The sequence below is a fragment of the Diuraphis noxia genome, unplaced genomic scaffold (assembly GCF_037042655.1).
Source record: "Diuraphis noxia isolate RWA-SAM2 unplaced genomic scaffold, SU_Dnox_SAM2 contig0001, whole genome shotgun sequence".
In the NCBI taxonomy this organism is placed as follows: Eukaryota; Metazoa; Arthropoda; class Insecta; order Hemiptera; family Aphididae; genus Diuraphis; species Diuraphis noxia.
The window spans coordinates 86,178,090-86,197,925 of NW_028301711.1; the positions used below are offsets into that span (position 1 = coordinate 86,178,090).

The window sequence follows — 19,836 nt, forward strand, 5'->3', positions numbered from 1 at the left end:
CTAAAGGCACCAACACATTCGGCGTCATCTGCTGTATCTACTCCGTATAGTGTTTAAAGTCTTTCTTATCGCAATTCGCAATATCGCTTATGGAATGACAATCAGACAATTATGTTTTTGGGTTTTCAGTTATATTTAATATTTATCAATTTATCATTAATATTGCGATGTGGCTAATCGTTTCCCGCGCAAGCATACACACAAGAGCACAGCATACAACTTATTATTGATACATGGGCACAGTGTGTTATCGTGTACTTGCGTATTGCAGTGTATAATATTACTGTATATCACTTTAGTCGTAGCTAGTATACTTCGTAATCATAATTAATAATTATTACCAAACTTATAAGTTGTATTGTTATTTGTTTGAACGTGGACCGCCATTTCTGGAGTTTGGCATCTTGGCCGCTAAACGCGCAGTCTGAAGTCTGAATTCTGAATAGAATCGTCTAAAAACTATATAGACGCAACTTCCGCTCTAGCGCGCTGGTCGTCACTCGTCACTCGTCAGCCTGCGATTTATCCCCGCCGGTTTCTTGTTTCTTGTTCCCGGTTCGACTCCGACTTTGACAGTTTGAATGTTTGATGCGCCGTCATTATATTATATTATATAATTTGTTATTACGTAATCAATACTCATTATTGTCTCTTGTCATAATAGTGTCGTTTTCGTCGTTCTAGCCGTTCTAGGCTCTAGTTTTAATCCGCTTTAATCCTTGTTTTCATATAGCGCATAGTATTATATGTTGGTGGTTGGTCTATGCTTATGTGCTACGGTCCTATATACTATATACAGTAAACGGATAAGTGTCTTTTGTTGTGCCGTTGTGCGTCTTCATCCACGTTATTATTCCTGTTTGCCACCCGAAACCACGTGATGCGCTAGTTTGAGCTTTTTATGTATATTAATTATATTATATTATAAATGCTTATAATAGCACAAGCAGTAGTGACAGTACGTTTCCGCCTTAACGCATGACTTCTGCGCGAGCCCGTACTTTTCGTGTGCTGTTCTATCCGAGCCACACCGCGTAACCGTTAGGTCTGCGCGAGTCCGTATAATAGTTGTCGTGTACCGTTCTTTCCTAGCCACCGCGTGACCGTAAGGTCTGCGAGAGTCCGTATACTTGTGTGCCGTTCTGTCCGAGCCACCACGTGACCGTAAGTCCGTAAAGTCTGTGCTACTCCGTATATAGTTGTGTACCGTTCTGTCCGAGCCACCACGTGACTGTCACAGCGTTCAACATTTCAGATCAATCTACGCATTATTGGACCCACGGTCGACAGAGTGATCCGTGTAACGTCACAATAGGTGTATTCACTATAATAGGTATGTTATTTAATTTAATATAATAACTTACTATAATATTATAGAGCTTAAATATAAATATATATATATAATAAATTAATTACAGCGTTCACCTCCGCTACCGATCACGGCCCGGGTTGCTAGTATAATAATAATATTAATATTATATAGAAGGCTCATCGTCAGCTCGACGCCGATGATCTGAGCAGATCGTATAATAAATAGTATACTTATATATATATATATATATATATATACTTCATATTATTATTTTAGAAAAATAACTCGGCACTGCCTTATTATTGTTCATCACATATTTGTATTTAAAAATACCTAGGTACCTATATTTTTTAATTCCTATTTATTTACCCACCTATACATGCAGATACCTAATATAAATTAATATTAGTATTATTTTGAGCATATGCGTACCAATAAGGTGCGTACCTATTGAATTTTTATAAATTGCATTAAAAATATATTAGGTATAGGTAAATATGTATATATATATATATATATATATATATATATATATATATATATTAATTTAATATTATTCATAAGTTCTACTACCAATATAAGAAATATATCTGAATTTATCCCCTTGGATAATGAGACTGGCATAACTCAAAATTTGGTACGATATTAGATATGATTAATTAAACTATACCATCAGAACCATAAACTTTTTTTACTACAAAGTGATAGAACACTATATAATATACAAACATCATACTTAATTAAATTCAGTCACAGATTTTTGTCCTTATAGATAAGTTGCACATAATGTCAAAACGAAAAACAAAAGATATTAGTTGTATAAGTCAAAGGACATTTAGGCGTAGGGTAGCTACTGACTTTAATGCAGCTCTGCAAGATAGTGATAATAGTTTAGATGAAGATCGGGCCACACATTTGCCAATTACTAGTCATCATGAATCTGCAGTAGTTCCTGATAGTGATCAAAACCTTTTTCTCAATGGATCTGTCACCAAAGGCAGTAATAATATTATGATTAATGATAATACCACTATCAGTACCAGCTTTACTGAACATGCCGACTATAATAGTACTTCAAATGATATTCATAATTTAATATCTGATAATTTGCAAAATTTCACATCTTCAGATTCATCTTTCTCAGAATATGATAACAATTGCATACAATATATAGATTACTCCAACTGTGAATCTGAATCTTTTGAGGAGAAACTGAAAACTTGGGCACTAAAATATAAAGTTAAATTAAATGCTTTAGATGGATTACTAGTGATACTTAGGGATGAAGTATGTGGTCAATTTCTTCCTAAAGACTCAAGAACATTATTAAAAACTCCCAGAACTTCTGTAATTAAAAGTGTAGAACCCGGGCATTATTGTCATTTTGGTTTAAAAGTTGGCTTAAGAGAAGCAATGCAAAAAGAAACTATAAAATTTTCTTCTCACCATAATTCAAATATCGGGCTCAAAATATCAACTGATGGCTTGCCATTATCTGATAGTAGTAACAGTCAGTTATGGCCAATTTTGGGCTGTTTAGTTGGGAGCTCTTATATATTTGTAATAGGTGTTTATCATGGTCTTTCTAAACCAAACGATTCAAATGTTTTTTTTCAAGATTTTGTGAATGAGATGATAGATATTGTTAACAATGGATTTTTATTTGATGACACAGTGTATAGAGTGTATATACATAGCATTATTTGTGATGCTCCAGCAAAATCATTTCTTGTCAAAATAAAGGGTCACTCAGGTTATTTTAGTTGCACCAAATGTACTCAAGAAGGTGAGTTTTTAAATGGCCGCATATGTTTCCCAGAAACTAAAAATAATATTTTAAGGACTGATGAGGCATTCATGCGACATGAGTATGAGGACTTTCATCAGGGACAATCAATTTTACTGCATATTCCAAATTTTAAGCAACCTATTACTAGAATATGTTTGGATTATATGCATTTAATATGCATCGGTGTTGTTAAGAAAATCATTAAATTGTGGCTAGAGGGCAAACCACATTGTAGATTCGTACGTTTACCTCATGCTAAAATATTGCTGTTGACTTCAAAATTATTATCTATAAAACATTTTATTACAAATGACTTTGCTCGAAAACCACAAAATATTGAATTTATTGGTAAATGGAAAGCCACAGAATTAAGACAGTTCTTGTTATATACCTGTCCAGTTATTCTAAAAGATATTTTACATCCACAAGTTATAGATCATTTTATGACACTCCATGTGGCTGTGCGAATTTTGTGTAGTAAGAGTCTTCTGCAAAAATATTCTGATTATGCCCAAGAACTGTTACAACATTTTATTAATACATTTATAATTTTATATGGAAAAGAATTTGTTTCTCATAATGTTCACGGATTGTTGCATATTGTAAATGATGCCAAATTATTAGGGACTTTGGATGAATTTAGCGCTTTTCCATTTGAAAATAAACTTAGATTACTTAAACGACAGTTGCGGAAATCTGATAGACCTCTCCAACAACTCCATAGGAGGTACTTCGAGGAATCTATTAATATGACCAAACCAGTTAACCCCTCATTAGTAAATGAGTACACAAAAAAACATTTAGAAGGTCCAGTTATTGAAACTTCTGATGTCGATAAGCAATATAAAAAAGCTAAAATTAAGAATCTCTGTATACATATTATTAGTCCTGATAACTATTATATGTTACACGATAAAAGTATAATAGTTATCAGCAATATTGTATTTGATAAAGTTCTTAAATGTATGACAGTTTTAGGGAAAAAATATTTTAAGTATTCAGATATTTATAAAACACCATGCAATTCTTCAATAATTGATTGTTGGGTTGTTGAAGATTTAGAATCTAACTTCCAAAGTTGGCCAATATTGGAAATAAAATACAAGTGTCTGGCTTTACCTATTTATGCTGGTAGTGATAAGTTAGCCATGTTTCCAATTTTACATGGTGATTGTTCGCAGATGTAATTTTCTGATATTTGCATCTTACTATGCTATATTTTATATTAAATTATTGTAAATACTGTTCTAAATTTAAATATTTGTAAATAAACATATATCATGTAATATAATATACACACAAAAAAAAGATACTAATTTTGTAAATACTTTTATTAGACTTAATTTGTCCTACATAAAACTGCAATGTCTGAAGAAAACAAAATATGGAGTGTTGTTGAATTTGACGATGGCAGCATCCATATAGTCCCTCGAAATTGGTTTTTTTTTTGACAAATCCGCAAAATTAAAATGTTATTGGCCAACTCAAGGAACATTTAAAACGATCACCGCATACATAAAAGCAGTTAAAAAAATGGCTAGCCCTGATGAAAACTGGCCGGTATTTGAAGCTCAAATACTATCAGGTTCTGGTAATAGTTGACATTTTTTTAATTTCTACTAATAATGATTACATTGATTAGATGTCAAATAATCTCTCGAATAATTTACAGATGATTTTGATGTTGCATACAAGAAACTCAAAAAAGCGGAAACTTATACTGATTTAACAACAGATTCCGAACAAGACAAGCTTAGCAGAAATTTAAGGCACAAAAAAAGAATAAGAAGTTCATCATCGTCAACTGATGAAGATAATTCATCTAAAGTTACTTTAGTTAAACTACCTGCTGTACCAAAACCTCCTTCAAGTGGAAATAACAATACATCAGATAAAGACCAAAAAAAGTTAGCTTCTGTAACTGAACGGTTATACAAAAAAAATAGATCATCAAATAAACCAGTATCATATGACTATGAAGGTAAATATTTCTTTGAAACTTTCCAGTAAAAAATAAATTTTATACTAATTATAAATTTTTAATAATTTAATTTAAATTCAATATCTTAGAACGTGTTCAAAGTCCAATCTATGGCAAACCTTCCAGTGGTCATCTAACTAACTCAAGTAAAGATATTATAACATTTATAATTTAATAATATAAGAATTAAATCTAGGTAACATAATATTAACATTTTAGAAAATGTCCGCCGAAGCTTAATCTACAATATTGAACCTTCAAGTGACTATCAAACTGATTCAAGTAAAGATCTCTTATAATATAATATATGCTTCAAAAATAACATATTTATAGTTCAATAATATGAGAAAAAGATCTAAATAATATTTAATTTATTTTAATTTAATATTTTAGAACTTTTCCATCCTAGTCCAAGTTATGATGAACCTTCCAGTGGCCATTCTGCAATTAACTCAAGTAAAGATACAATAATTATAAAATAATTTAATTGATGTATTAAATTAAATATTTAATATTAAATATATAATATTATATATATATACATTTTAGAACATTCACGCTCAAGTCCAAATTATGATGAACCTTTATGTGGCCGTGAAGCTAACTCAAGTAAAGACATAATATATAAGAATAAAATCTAGATAGTATATAATTTATTTTAATTTAATATTTTAGAACTTTTCCATCCTAGTCCAAGTTGTGATGAACATTCCAGTGGCCATTCTGCAATTAACTCAAGTAAAGATACAATAATAATAAAATAATTTAATTGATATATTAAATTAAATATTTATAACATTATATATATATATATATATATATACATTTTAGAACATTCACGCTCAAGTCCAAATTATGATGAACCTTGTGGCCGTAAAGCTAACTCAAGTAAAGATATAATATATGAGAATAAAATATAGATAGTATATAATTTATTTTAATTTAATATTTTAGAACTTTTCCATCCTAGTCCAAGTTATGATGAACTATCCTACAGCAGTGACCATCCAACTAACTCACGTAAACATAAAATTAATTACACTTAATTTAATAAATATAACAATTAAATCTTGATGTATGAAATATTTTAGAAAATGCATGTCCAAGTTCAAGCTACATTGACGACATAACAGATAATATATCTCTATTCCAAAAAGGAAAAAACCGTGAACGACGCCTTACTAATAATGGTAAAGTTTAATGTGCATTCTTATACAATATACATCATATCATATATTTGTAGTCATCTATCTAGCGTGTATATATATTATGTATATGAATTGTTGACATTTTCACATAATATAATTTATTGCAGACATTGCATGCAATATAACAATATGTGTATTGTTCATAAGGCTAAATTAACTATATTATTAATTAGACTATACAATGCATGAATTATTTTTATATTCAAGTATACATTTTGCACATATTACTTGTTTTAGATTTTCAAGACCGAGTATTAAGACAACTATCACATATAAAACTTCATTTATTAAAATTAGATGAAAAAGTTTCCTCGTTGAATTATCCTGCACCACAAAACACGAACATTGATACTTATGATACGAATATATTAGACAATTTTCCTCTTAAATTTGAAATTGATTTACAAAATGTTGAAATAAAACTAAAAAATGATGAAATTTATAAGTCAAACATGGTATGATTTGAGTTTTTGAAATTTATAATTTAGGTTCAAATGAAAATTGTTATTTTATTAATGATATTATTTTTTACTTATAGTTGACAGCTCTGTCCAAAATGGGTGGTTCAAAAACAGATGAGTCTACCAAGTATATTTTAAAAAAAATATACTCTGATCAATTAGCTATGTGTTACAGTTGGATGGGTGGAAAAGGAAAAAAAATCTTATCTACCATGCTACTTCCTAAAATAATAATAGGTATATAATTTATTTCTTGTATGTACATTGATTAATAACAAGTTTATAAAAATAGTAAACTGGAAATTTCAGTTCTTCATTTTCGGGCATTTTAATTAATAAAATTATTTTATTTTTAGAAGTGGTGCAGAAAAGAATCCAAAACTCAACTGAAATAGACATCGTAAATTCAATCAAAAATTGGTTGCGACATGCTTATCAAAGAAACTTAAACAGGTATTAATGAAACATTATACTATTTAAACTAAAAAAATATTTAGTTACATTAATAAATTAAGAATTTATAATCTATATTCATTTGTTTTATGGAAATACTTATCCAAAATGTGTTTTTATATAATTTATTCATAAATTTAAAACTAGTATTTTAGAAAACTCTTGTGAAATCAGTGTAATAAATCAAAACAATATATTTGTTAGGAATTTATCATTGTCTTTAGTTTAAATGTTTAATAATAAAACCTAAGCTTACAATTTATTAGTATATTAAAAAAAGATAAAATATATACGTTATATATTAATATATGCACGTTGGTCAACTCATAAGTATATAAACCATGTATATTATTAAAAGTTAAAATAAGTAGTTATAATAGTTTTATATAATCTAGTGTCTATTAAATAGCAGCTCTTTTTAATATACCTATCTTATTATTAATATTTTTTTTTAAATTTCTTTTTTGTTACCAATAAAATGATCTCTCCATGACTAACTTACTTCCCTCTTGTTATTTCTATTTCATAAATCATATATATATTTTTTTTTTAGCTTAAAGGCAGCAGAAAAACGAAGCCTTGTCCAAAATAAAGAAGATGATGAATTGATGAATAAGAGATAGATATAGTACTATAGATTACACACATGACATTGTGTATACTTAAAAAAATATATAATAAATGTTTAAATGCATAAAATAAATTTGTTTTACTTTTTATTACTATCTTTAAGTATTTTTACATTTTAATTTTAAGGTATAAATTTATTTTCGTGAGTCTCAACCGAAGCAAAACCAACATAACTATTATTGTTATACATATAGTATATATCAGGGGCGTGCTCACGGGGCGGATCAGGATGTCATCCCCCCATTGGACTTTTTTTTAATGATTATTATCTACACGAAAAAAAACTTGTATGTGTATAATGTATTTACAAATAGAAAATAATTTGAATAAAATGAATATCCCCCCCCCCTTTCAAAAAAGCTGAGCACGCCACTGGTATATATAGTGAAACCTCCCAATAGCAGATGTTTTTTTTAGTGATTTCGATATATTTCCTTTATATGATTAGCCCTCTGATGGTCGTTATGAATAGCAAACACCTCCAAATAGCAGAAAAAATGTTGGTGTCCAGGAGTGTCCGGTATTTAGAGGTTTTACTATTTATTATTGAGAGTATAAAAATATGGATAACAGATGAAAAAGTGGAGTTGCCAGAATTTTAAGATAAAGGGGAGTTAAGTAAAAATTAAAGTTATAAGTTTTTACAGTTTTCGTATATAATAAAATATAAGATTTATTAGGGGGGGGTGGAATGTTAAATAGGTGGGGAGAGTGAAACACCTGACTCCCTGACTACACCACTAATTGGTGGATATTGTCATAGGTACAATGTAATATCTAGTAGATATCTAATGTAGATATTTTGTTCTGTGTAGATATCTAATAGTTTACTATGATGGATATTGTATAATATTTTTAATGGATATCCATAGCATTGGAAAAAAGTGGCCATTTGGATATCTAGAATATGTCAAATAGATATCCATGTATATCCAGTAGATATTATGGATATCCAGATATTATATTCATTGAATATCCATTAAATAGCCATGTGCTATGTGGGTAAATGGCAACACTACACAAAACCAATGGGTTATAAGCTTGCAAGTTCATGTTGGAAATACAATTATGAATTCAAACTAATTCAAAATCAATACAGTAAAAATAACCAACACAAAAATAATATATAGGTACGTAAAAATTTTTGGTAATAATCTCATTTTTTTTTGATAACAACTGGAAATATGTTATTGTTACAATGACTGAAATTATACTATAATAATAGGAGTCTATATTGGATTTATTAAATTGATTACACTTATAATTGTCTTAGTATTCATAAAACAGTTGACATATAAATGCTAAATAGCAGCCTTCTCTTATTATTTAATTATATTATTATTAAAACAATTAGTAAAATAACTTAAGTAACTCAACGCCAAAACAATTTGGGTATATTAAAGTATTTAAATTGTTTTATAAGGTTTTAGATAATAGTATAATATTGATAGGTTTTAGACACAGGCATTAAAATACCAACTGAATAATAATATTTAACTAAAAATGACTTATAAAGATTGTTGTTCTAAATTTGTATAGATATTGACTTTTGCAAAATATATAATAAAAGCAGTTGTTTTATATTAAAATTAGAAGTACCTAGTATCTTCAATGCTTATTAAAATATTGGATGAACGGGTTAAAGATAGTGGAAGCAGAATTATTTTAGAGAAATTGAAAACTACACCAGATTTAACCAATGGTAAGGTTAAAATATATTATTTAGTTTATTTTATTGGTTCAATCACATTCAGACACTCATTGTAACAAACATCATGATATATACCTAAACCTAATGATATACTGAGATGCTTGTTAAATTATTATGGTCCGTGTAAATGTCTGTGCTTATACAAATTCACAATTTTGTGAAAGGTGTTTTTTAAGTAGTGCCTCTACGATATATAGTAGAGACAAGAGACTTCATTATTTAGTATATAATCGATACTATCTGGTATCTAATAAGAGATAACATTTTAAAATTATATAATAAATAACTACCTACAGTGGCGTAGCCAGGATTTTTTTTAGGGGGGGGGGGGGGTTTTTTTTGTAATAAAATGTAACTTGTGGAGGATTTCACACTTCCTGAATTGTACTCATAAATTGTTTAAATAAATTATAATATACGTTTAACTTTTAAATATTTATTTAAAATAATTTTTTTTCTTTTTTTACAAATACATCTAAAATATATTAAACAAAAAAAATAGTATTTAATAACATGTTATGTTTTATAACAGTCTAATGCGGCGACTCTTTCTGGCCATATTTTCAATAACTTCTTCAACTGTTACTTTTACATCACGGTGAATATTCATTAATGCTAACCCGTTCAGTCTATTTTCAGTTATTGTGTTCCTGAGATATGTTTTCAACCGTCTAAGTGTTGAAAATGATCTTTCACTAGTAGCAGTGGTAACTGGTAAAGAAGCTAAAATATTTAAGAGTGTGTATATTGAAGGGTATATGTTTTCGTTACATTCGGCTAAAGCAGATACAACATTTGTTATGGGTTTTGATTTTATTTGCTGTTTCCATAATGAAAATTCCCCCAAAGCTGAATGGATATCAGCTTCAATATCAACTTCATAGGTTTTCAAAAGTACCTTAAAACATTCATCACTATTTTCTTTATCTTTCACCAAACAAAGAAAATTACTCAAAATTGATTTGTGTGCTAAAAATCTGTCATTCAATTGTTGATTAAAACTATCCAAAAAAGGAATATATAAAGAAACTCTATAATATGACTCAGCTGAATCTGTGATCACATTTGTTCTATGCTTAATTTATATGTTTAATTTGTATCATGAAACACATCATGCTCATTTAGTATATTGCTATGTACTGACGTCCCGCTGAGACATCTAAACACGCATATACACGTAGATATGTATAAGTGACCCTGGGGCGTATGATTTCGCCAACCAATTATATTGTGTAGGACCTCAATAGTTATATCGAAGGCCAAACTTCTAGCCTTTCCAAAATATTACCATAATTGGAATTAAATATACGAAATATTAAATATGAAATCGTAGTCTTGGCAGGCGTATTTAGAGATATGATTATTGTCGTCGGGTTATGGAGATTACGTGTCGCGAATAACCAGGATGTGGCCGACCGGTCGCATAGGCGTGGGAAGCTACGATATTAAAATAATACACGCGTACGCTTTTGCACGACTCGGCCATGGACACATACGTATCTTATCGATAGGAGAGGAAATGCAGAGAGTAGGACTATCTGGACTATATAGGAGAGCCCCGATTAGACCCAATTCAGACGTGAGCCACCAGAGTCAGAACAAGCACCTTCACGCCAGACACCAGTCCAATTTAATTATTCGGACTTAGAATATTTTACAACCAAATCATTTTGTGCAGTAAAAGTGTTTTATTTACATAGTAATCAAATAAATATCTAATAAATTAATCACAAATTAAGTTGTTATACTTATTACACCCAATCCATCTACCTCAACACCAGTCGTTTGTCCTCCTGTATGCTGGGACGCTACAAATTTGGCGCAGTCGGTAGGATTTTCCATCAACGGGAAGCTGAAAATTTTTTGTTTTCAACTTCACGGAGGCAACTCACCCAAGAGTCACGTTTGGAGGACTGATCACCTTCCAGCAACTCCGGGAAAAAGAGAATCTACGTAGCAAGCAGCTAGAGCAGTCAGGACAACAACAAGAGCAACAATGGAAGCAACTCAAGCAGTGACAGTATTGTGAGTTGTAATTTAAGTTTTGGGGTACTTATTTATGTAGGAATTTTAATTATAAGGCTCTGTCACGTCTCCTTTGGATCTGTTAGGACCATCGTATAAAATTTATTGTGAAGGTGTATATATATATTATCTACTTAAAGAAATAATATGGTAGGTAATGTATAAAAGTGTAGGAAAATTTTGAGAAATATATATATGTTATCTACTTAAAGAAATAATATGGTAGGTAATGTATAAAAGTGTAGGATAATTTTGAGTATATAAAGGGTATATGTACCGATAAAAGTGTTATAAAGAGAATAAATGAGTATAAAGTGAATTTAAATAAATGTTATATGAGAATAATTTTGTGGTATAAATTAATATGAAATGAATATAAGTGAAAATAAATGAGAATAATTTTGAGATATAAAAGTGAATATAATATAATTGAGAAAATAATAAAGAGTATATATATAATTGGAATTACGCGCGTAATGTCCTATAATGTAATGTCATATAATGCAATGTCATATAATAGATTGAATTGAAATAAAGAGATATTGAGTTAAAAAAATAATTGAGAGTTTATTAAATGGTAGTTAAACCATAATTTTTGTGATTTTGAGAAATATTGATATAAATGGATAATTGAGTTTTAAAAAGAAGAAATAAATAAGTGAATAAATATTTGAAATAAATGTGCGCACATACATATATAAGTTGAATTAAAAGAGAAATACTAAAGAGTAAAATTGAATAAAGTGTAATTGAGAAAAGATATATAATAGAGTAGCTTAGGGGCCCTAGAATAAGCATTATATAAAATAAATTAGTGAGAAATAAATCGTAGTGAATATTGGAGTATTGGGTAATAAATATTATAGTTACTTTTAGTAGGTAATTAAATTAAGAATTTCAAAATAAATATTTTGAACAGTTATAGAATTAATAATAAATAGTGGTTATTAAATAAATAGTGATAGAATAGTTAGCGACATTAGAATACAATTTAAGTGTTTAAATTTTAGGTACATACAATAAATAAATAATTTTATTTAAATAATTTTACTAAATGAATAAAATATACATTGATGAATAAAAATTTGGGAGATACGTCAGAGAATCCGACAGGGAATTTAACGGAAATAAATAACGATAGTACTGCGGACATAGGCGTACAGGTAGGAGAGGCAAGCGGTGCTAGCGTAGTAGCTGCCGAAACAAATATAGTAAAAATCGAAGAGTTAATCGATTTGAATAAAACAATTGAATACCCGAGTCCACAATATTCTGACCAAGATAGGTATTTAAGAACAGCTAAGGGAATAGCTTGGGTAGATTTAATTGAAACACCGAGTAGTTTACCTAGAAGAGGAGGAACTCGATCTGATCCGGGGGTAGTACACACGGAATTAGTCGCAGAAAAACGAACTAGAAAAGTTAGTAACGCTACACTAGAAATGGAATTCGATAAAGCTACGTCCCTTATACCGATATGTACGGGCGCGAATAATGTCGCGGAATTTATTAATACGTGTGATATTGTTGTAAAAGCAGTAGATAAGGATAAATTAGACTTGTTAGTTAAAGTAATAAATTCGAAGTTAGCCGGAAATGCTTTAGAAGCATGTAAATACCGCGAGACTAGTACATGGAATAGTATAAAGTCAATTTTAAAGGGAGCTTTTGAACATAAGTCATCTGAGAGGACACTGACTTTAGGGTTACACTTTGCGCGTATGAAAGAAAACGAGTGCGTCGCGGAGTACGCGAGTCGAATCGAAGAAATCTATTATAAATTATGTACAATTGCAACAGAGAAATTAAATGAAGCCGAAGCCAAAATCTATAAAAGTCAACTTAAAAATCAGGCATTAATAATTTTTGTTAACGGGTTACCGAAACATTTAAATCTTGCACTAAAAGCTAGGGATCCAAAAACTTTAGAGGATGCTATGCAGGTAGCGAAAGACGAAGAAACCGAATATAACGCTAATTTAGATGTAGAAAAATTACGGAAAAACTTGGAAAGACAAGATTTAAACGGGGGAAATGTACTTGAAAATAAGTTTAGGAAACAAGGAAATGATAATAATAGTAACAAACAAAATTTTAATCGCGGAAATAATAGATATAATAATTATAACAACGGGTATAACGACTCTAATAGGCGAACTAATAATAACGTATATAATAATACATTCGATAAAAATTTTAATCGGAACGGATATAATAACGGAAGACAAAACCAGAGCAATTCTAATCAGCGTAATAATAATCAAGACAGGATATCGCCAAATAACGCAGGATGTTATATCTGTGGCGGCACAAATCATTTCGCACGAGACTGTAGGCAGGCAGGTCAAAATCTGAGACAAAACATTAATATGAATAGACAACAAATTCCAAATTTCAATCCGCGTAGAAACAACAATAGTAATAATAACGTAGTGGAACCACTGAGTTGCACCTATTGCAATAAAAGAGGACACGAAATTTCGAGTTGTTACACAAAACAGCGAAACGATAGGAATAACGCAAATTCGTCGGGAAACGCTCAGATGCCAACCTCGAGTGGGGTGAGATTGGTACATCAAATAATCGATTCAGAACCCTCACAGAGCGATGCTTACGCATTTCAACAGCTATAATTCAAAATCATATAATGTTACAATCACCTAGTTTTAATACAGAAAACGTTCAATTACTATTAGACACGGGTAGCGATTTAAATTTAATAAAAATAAATAAATTAGCTAATAACACGATAATAAATGAAAATGAAAAAATTTATCTAAAAGGCATAAACGAAAAAATAGTTCCTACAATTGGACGTACAATAATTACATTAATAATAGATAAAAACGAATTTAAAACTGACTTTTTTGTAGTAGATAAACAGTTTCCGGTCGATAAGGACGGAATACTAGGACAGAAATTTCTGATAGAAAATAACGCTATAATCGATATCGCAAATAGTACATTAACAATAAAAGATAAAAATGACTTTAACGAAAATAAAATATGTTTCACATTAAAACCGCGAACGGAAACGGTGGTTTGCATACCGATTGCAGATCCCGATATGGAAAATAAAAATATTTTAATAAATAAACAACAATTATCAGAGGATGTGTATTGCGCAAATATATATAATACGGTTAAAAATGGCAAAATTACAGTTAGTGTATTAAACATATCAGAAGTAGCACAGGAAGTGAAATTAGCGCAGATTAATAAAATATCATATGAATATGACGTGGATACAGATAATCACGAAATAAAAAATATAGTTCATGATAGGGCACGCGTAGATAAAATAAAAAGCCTTATTAGGAGTGACCATTTAAATACAGAAGAACGCGAAACGATAATAAAAATTTGTGAGCAATATGCCGACATATTTTATTTAGAGAACGATTATTTAACTATGACAACAGCGGCAGAACACGTAATTAAATTACCTGTTGACCAAGCCCCAGTTCATCGGAAACCATATAGGCTACCGCATGCGCAGTTACCTATAATTGAGGCAGAACTTGCGAAAATGGAAGAAAACGATATCATAGAACGGAGTATGAGTCCGTTTAACGCACCACTCTTATTAGTGAAAAAGAAGGCAGACGCGTCAGGGAAGGAAAAGTTTCGAGTAGTTATAGATTTCAGGGCATTAAATAATGTTACCTTAAACGAATTCCACCCTTTACCGAATATCACAGAGATTCTAGACCAACTAGGTCAATGTCAGCTTTTCACTCTACTCGACCTTCGAGCGGGATACCATCAGGTACCTTTAGCAAAAGATTCTAGAGAGCTTACGGCCTTTTCAACAGGTCAAGGTCATTACCATTTTAAGCGATTAGTGATGGGATTGGCGTCAGCACCCAGTACGTTCGCACGTATGATGGCAAACGTTTTATCGGGACTAATTGGAGTAAAGTGTTTAGTTTATTTAGATGACATAATAATATACGCGAAAAACTTAAGTGACCATAACAATAAATTAATTAGCGTATTCGAAAGATTACGTATACATAATCTAAAAATAGAACCAGACAAATGTGAATTTCTAAAACGAGAATGCCTGTTCCTAGGACATATAATTTCGGAACATGGAATTAAACCAGACCCAAAGAAAGTTACTGCAGTTCTAGATTTTCCAATACCAAAGAATGTAAAACAAATAAAAAGTTTTCTAGGACTTAGTGGATATTACCGGAAGTTTATAGAAAATTATAGTTCGATAGCTAAACCGATGACTAGGTTGTTAAAGAAAGATGTAAAGTTCGATTGGGACGATGATTGTCAACAAGCGTTTGATAAATTAAAAACATTACTTTGTTCAGAACCAATTTTGCAATACCCAGATTTTACGAAAGAATTTATACTTACGACCGACGCGAGTGGGAAAGCGCTAGGAGCAATATTATCACAAGGAAAGATAGGGAGCGATCTACCTATATCATACGCGTCTAGGACGTTGAGTCAGTCGGAAGCGAATTATTCAACAACGGAATTAGAATGTTTAGCAATTATATTTGGGGTTAAACATTTCAGACCATATCTCTACGGTAGAAAGTTTACGATTCTTACAGATCATCGACCATTATCTTGGTTGTTTAACTTAAAAGATCCTTTATCTAAATTAGCAAGGTGGAGAATCGAATTGGAACAATATACATATGAAATTAGGTATAAACCAGGTGTACAAAACGCGAATGTAGACGCGTTAAGTCGGATGTATAATATTAAAGAAATAAAAGATGAAAGTTACGCAAACTTTCTTGAAAAATCGGAAACTATGATAATAACCAATAGAAACGTGAAAGAGGTACACGGTGAACTAATAGAGTCACCAAATGAATACAATATAGTGTCAGAAATAGAAAGGTATTATAATTTTAGGTCAGGAATAAATTATGAACTAAAACAAAGATTCGGAAAGGATAAAACACTAAAATCGAATAAGGATATCGGGGGCGTTGTAAAATTTAAAACGGACGATAGATATATAATATTTTTGATAACGAAAAGTAAACAAAAGCAATTAGCGACGTATGAAAATATGCATCTGGCATTATTGAATTTAAAATATTTCTGCGAAAAACATTCATTAACTAAGTTAGCTATGAACCAGTTAGGGCGGAAAGACGGTTTAGATTGGGCAAAAGTTCGATCTATGATACGATATGTGTTTCGTAACACAAACATCGAGATAATAATCTGTACTAAATTAGAATACAGTAAGGAGGAAAAATTAGTTATTTTTAAACAATTTCACGATTCTTTACTAGGAGGTCACGCAGGAATACATAGAACATATAAAAAAATTAAACGGCAATTTAACTGGCCAAATTTAAAACAGGAGGTAAAAGATTACATAAAAGGTTGTGCTTCATGTCAGGCGAATAAAACTACTAACAAACATCACAGAAGTCCCATGGTAATCACTACGACAAGTTCTAAACCATTCGAAAAATTATTTATGGACATTGTAGGACCATTAATAGAAACTGAGTCAGGTTTCAAGTACATACTTACTTTTCAAGACGATTTGACAAAATATTCGTTGGGAGTCCCGTTACATGACCACACGGCGAATACGGTAGCGAAAGAATTTGTTACTAAGTTCGTATGCGTGCATGGAATACCTCAAACGATTTTAACAGATCAGGGCACTGATTTTCTTAGCAAAATCTTTTCCGAAGTATGTAAATTACTAAAGATTAACAAAATAAATACAAGTCCTTATCATCCACAAACCAACGGTAGTTTAGAAAGGTCACATAGAACTTTAGCCGAATATCTAAGACATTACGTAGATAAAGATTTAAATAATTGGGATCAGTTACTGCCTTACGCACTATTCGTATATAACTCAACAGAACACACCGCAACTAATTACCAACCGTATGCGTTGTTATATGGAAGAGATTTAGATATACCAGTAAAATTAAAATGTAATCCAGAACCTAGGTATAATTATGACGATTAGGTATTCGATCTAAAACAGAAAATGCAAGAGTCGCATAAAATCGCGAGAGAAAGGTTAATACAAAAGAAAATAAAATCTAAAAATCATTATGATAAAAAGGTTCACAGTGAGGACTTAAGGATAAAAGATTTAATATTACTTAAAGATAAAACCCAAAAGAATAAACTAAGCGCGTTATGGAAAGGACCATATGAAATTCTAGAAGTCCTAGATAGTGAAAACGTGGTAATAGCGCGAGGTAGACAGCGGGTCACCGTGCATAAGAACGATGTAAAGAAATATTATGAGACCATGGTATAAAGTAAATAAAAAAAAATAATAATAGATAATTAACTATTGTATAAAGAAAAGTAATAGACGTAAGTAATAATAGAGTAGTACGCAATTAGCGAAATTAGATATAGATATAAGTAGTAAATAGGTGAAGAAATGAAATAATCATAAGAAGAAGATATTTGCATAAATAAATAGGTATAAACCCAAAATAGTAATAAGAAAATGTACTATTATAGATTAATGATCGTAATGGCAGCCCACGGGGACTCAGACATTCCGGACGAGTCAAGTGTGCAAACTAAAATATATTATAAATACACGGCGGGTAACGTAGTTATCAAAAATGTGACGGAAACTCAACATAATGATATATTAATACCTTATATGTATGGACGGAGGTGTAACTTAAACAAGTTGCGAATTAAGTGTACTACGTCAAGTGGCGATGACATGGAAGTAGGAGTAAGAGATCACCCAAGAATGATGGTGCTAGAAAGGAAGTGTGTGTTGGTTATAATGAGTTTAGATGGTAAAGAGGATACGACCGTTATTGCTAATAACCTTTACTTAATGCACCACATATTGGATTTGGAACCGGTAATGGAAATACAGACTACAGAAGCAACAGAAGTGACACAAGGGGGAACTGAAGTGAAGAAGAGATCACTACCTGATAGTTTGAACTCTACCACCGCTACGAATAGTATGAATGAAACAGCAAGGACAGAATCAATCATCAATTCGACATTATCAATAGCTGAAGCAACGAGACCAGTTAATGGAACGAGTTTGGTTAAGCAAGACAACGCGACGACCACTACTATGACGACACGAACGGACAATGCCACTAAACTTACGACCGATAATCCAACCACAACTAGAGTAAAGAGGGGGACCACGCAATATACGCCAAGTTTTATGATCAAGGTACCACAAAGAACCACGGACGCTGGACAGAACAGTCACAAGCATACTAAATTTTACGACGCATCTGATGATGAAATAATTAATAAATTGAATACGGACGACAACGGTATCAATAACACGAATAGTATATTCGAAACTGTGTATACAGAGAAAGAAAAGAGCGATAAAAAGGCAAAAACTAACGGGAATATAAATCTTTTAAACTACATGGTCTATGTTTTAACAGGATCATTATTAATGACGACTATATTATTAGCACTTTTTATTAAATGTAATTATAGATGTGTACATAAAAGTAGGTACAGATATATGGTACAAACGCTAAGTGAAGGTCAGGAAATGAGACAAACAGAATGCTGAATAAAATATGAAAGTAACACGAAAGATAGTATAATATAAGAAATAAACTATAAGTTAAGCACGTAGATAAATAAATTAATAAAGGAAGTAGAATTAGTAAATATTGATAAAGATGTACAATAGGTATACTGTGGGAAGTAATTGAAAAAAAAAAAAGAGAAGTAATAAAGTAAATAAACAAATAAATAATAATGGCGGGAATATAGGAATTAATTAAGTTACTAAATATAAGGTATATGTATATTAACATGTACTAATAAGTATATTATTACGTAGGTTAACACTAGTGACAATGAGTCAAGGACAACTTCCGTATACCATCGAAGAATTTAAAAATCAAACAACAATGTTTTGCGAAAATCGAGGGGTAGATTTGGTGCCCAAAAAAGATGGTACGTTCCGACCGTGCGGCGACTACCGTCGACTTAACGCAGTAACAGTCGCCGATCGATACCCATTGCCGCACCTACACGATTTCACGGCAAATCTCGCCGGTAAGACCGTCTTCACAAAACTCGATCTGGTACGGGCCTATCATCAAGTGCCTATCGCCCCGAACGACGTACACAAAACCGCGGTCACGACGCCTTTCGGTTTGTTCGAGTTTCCCGTCATGTGTTTCGGACTGCGCAACGCCGCGCAAACGTTTCAACGCTTTATCAACGACGTACTACGCGGACTGGATTTCGTGTTTGCGTATATCGACGACGTGTTAATCGCTTCACG

General features: G+C 31.1%; 2 pseudogenes; both read left to right on the plus strand.

Moving 5' to 3' along the window:
- LOC149062276 (zinc finger MYM-type protein 1-like) overlaps nt 1–19,836 on the plus strand; it is a 299,795-nt pseudogene that overhangs the window by 71,944 nt on the left and 208,015 nt on the right.
- LOC149062279 (uncharacterized) lies at nt 4,466–7,907 on the plus strand (annotated as a pseudogene).